This window comes from Hipposideros armiger, unplaced genomic scaffold (assembly GCF_001890085.2).
Source record: "Hipposideros armiger isolate ML-2016 unplaced genomic scaffold, ASM189008v1 scaffold_471, whole genome shotgun sequence".
Taxonomy (NCBI): Eukaryota; Metazoa; Chordata; class Mammalia; order Chiroptera; family Hipposideridae; genus Hipposideros; species Hipposideros armiger.
In genome coordinates this window covers 106,154-109,058 of record NW_017731821.1, presented here as the reverse complement: position 1 = coordinate 109,058, position 2,905 = coordinate 106,154, and positions in this window count along the sequence as shown.

The following is a 2,905-nucleotide window of genomic DNA, read 5'->3' as shown; positions in this document are numbered from 1 at the left end:
CTGCACTACAGAAAACGGAAAGCTTTATAAAATCGGGGAGAGCCAGCAAGTTAGCTATCCAGGTAGAAAAGGAGAATGACAATGCTGGGAATGTGGGAGGTCCCCATAAAAGGCCAGATAAAGTTCCTTATACCTTAGAAAACTGCAACATATGCGTTACACAACACACCCAAAATGGTCCAAGTGGGGATTATTCACACAGAGAACAAGGAGAAAGAAAGGACGTGCTATAAAGGAAGTCTTCCAACTGGTTCCCCCTTCCTGTCTGACCTCCCACACACAAACTTAGAAACCACAATCTACACGAACAGCTGAGACTGGGGACTTCAGCCAGTGGGTCCCTCTGGTAAAATTGAGTGTTTGGCTGAGGATCTTATGGACACTTCGAGAGCTATAATAACCCGCTATGGGGCCTTTCTGGGTCAGAGACCCTGGCTTTTTCCCTTTGAAAGAAAACTTTAAAAATCAAGCTGGCCTTCCTAATCTCTCTGGGACCTGTGCCCTGACTTCTATATTGGGAAAATCACGAGGCATTTCTGTGACTCAATGTGGGAGTAACGTAAGTGCTCACAGGGGTTGCCATTATGTGCCATTCGACTTCCCAGGGATGTCAGCCGGCTGGAAGCCACCCCTGCTTCCGGGGCCACTCAGGAAAATTTACTAAGCTGCTCTCAGACCAAGAGTGACCCAGCCCTCATTTGTCATCTCAAGGAATTTCCAGAAACCTGCAAAATAGGCTATATTTACTCCATTGGATCGAGGCAATAACGGGGGGCTCTGTGACTGACCAAGGACTTGGGAGCAAACAAATCACGGCTATTACCAACACTATGTTGACAGAAAGGTAAGTACACAGCGACAAATCTCTATAATCATTTAGAATTGTCGAAATTATCTCCCTGTTGGTAAACATTTACGCTAAGCTTCAGTTATCCATGGGATTCTAATGTACCATGGAGAATATCTGTAACACAAAACCACACAACCCTACTAGGTCATAAACACAGTATTTCAAAAAAAAAAAAAAAACAGGAAAAGCTAACGCTAATGAATGTTAAGTAGTGATAATGCCCTTTTAGAGTTTGGAAGAGCTTGAGACGATGTGGATTTTATAAATCTCTCTAAAAGAAACAAAAAGCTATCTGGAGAAACTTAAATCACTGCCTTCTTTTTCATCTCAATAAAGTTCCTCCTAGCAAAAAAACAAAAAGGATATTCCAAAATGTGCAGTGGTCACATAGCTGCCTTCCAGGAGAGGACTAGTCTTCTGAAAGAGAGTAGTGCATGATGGGATGCCTTGAATTCCTAGCTGAGGATTTTATTTGTGAAGATTTGATCCTCATGTTTACATTCCCCTCCACCCCTCACTTTAACATGTCCTCAGTATTGTTGCCTGCACAAAACCATGGCACCAGAGTTTGAGCAATGGTGCAGCAGAGAGGGGAAGTGACTGGTGGGATTTGGGAAGGGGGGTGGTATATGGGCGTGAAGCCATCTTCTCTCCCTGCACATGGCTCTCTGAACTGCCCCTTTGCTCCAGAAACTGGGGTTTGGTTGTGACCCATAGCAATCAACAGAGAAGCCTAGGTTAGGTAATGACCAGGTGACATCAGGTAAAAGAAGAATATGAGAGGCAAGCACCTCTAGTGCCACAGGGCAAAGCTGTGTCGACTGTTTTTTCCCCCCCATCAGAAATTGCAATATGAATATTAGGTAGATACTTACAAAACATCAAAGAAAGGTAGGAAATTGTGTGCAAAACCAATTTTCTTTACTAAATATGTGTGTGTTTATATTGGGTTATTGAGAAATTATATTAAACCCTGGCAGAAAACAAAAAATTCAGTGCAGAGAAAATAGGCACAACGAATTTTAACTTTTTTCCCTGATTAGAGAGTAATTTATGATCATTGTAGAAAATTTATGAAATTGAGAAAAGTATGGAGAGAAAAAAGAACCACCCCATTTCACCACCCAGAGATAACTACTGCTTGCACTTTATATAGACCCTTTCCATTTTTGCATTGTCCTAAATAATAAATAAAAGTCCATAGGGACTGATCACTTACTTTATGCTAGCATTCTGCTAAGGACTTGAGGTACCATTAGTTCATTCTCAACTGAAACTTGCGAGTTAAGTATGATTATCTTCTCCATTTAACATCAAGGAAATTGAAACATAAGAGAGGTCAAGATCACACAAAAAGCTAAGTTCTGAACAGTGATCGCAAAATCATCTCTAAACTAGTCCTACTCAAAGTGTGTAGGTCCATGGGCCAGCACTGGTATGTGAACGCTGTGTTCCTGGCCCACGCTGAGATAAGCACAGAAATGGAAGACAAGCGGTTAGAAACTGTTATTTTGTGACATCTATACGTGCAACTCCTCTTGATGAAAAGAGCTTGGGGGTGCCTAACGTACGAGTGTCACATGGTGTGACTTGCATACTAGTTCTGTGGTGGGATATATCAGCAATCGATGAGACATTTAAGAACAAAAACCCTGGTCCTGCACCACAAATCATTTGAGAAGCACTGCCCTAAATCTTGTTTTTAAATGTAGGTGTTGTCAATATTCAGCTATGGTGAACAGCCAATGGGTCAGGAGACAACTGCCACTGAAAAGATAGTTTGTTGCTAACAGGGGCTGACACACCACCCATGCAGCCACAAGGGGAGGCACCAGGTTTGTCAGGAGGCAAAGGGAGTGCAAATAAAACATGGGAAAGAATCTTTGTTGTGGTTTCCATGGAAAGGAGCTGGTGAAACAGAGTAAGCTGCTTTAGGATTGGCTGGTTTGCATAATTCCAGTGGGCTCTGGGGCATAGGGGCTGTCCCTAGTTGCCTGGTACCTGGTCTTAGAGTGATTAGGGCAGGGGGAGAGTGGCCCAGAGTGTGAGAGCCCA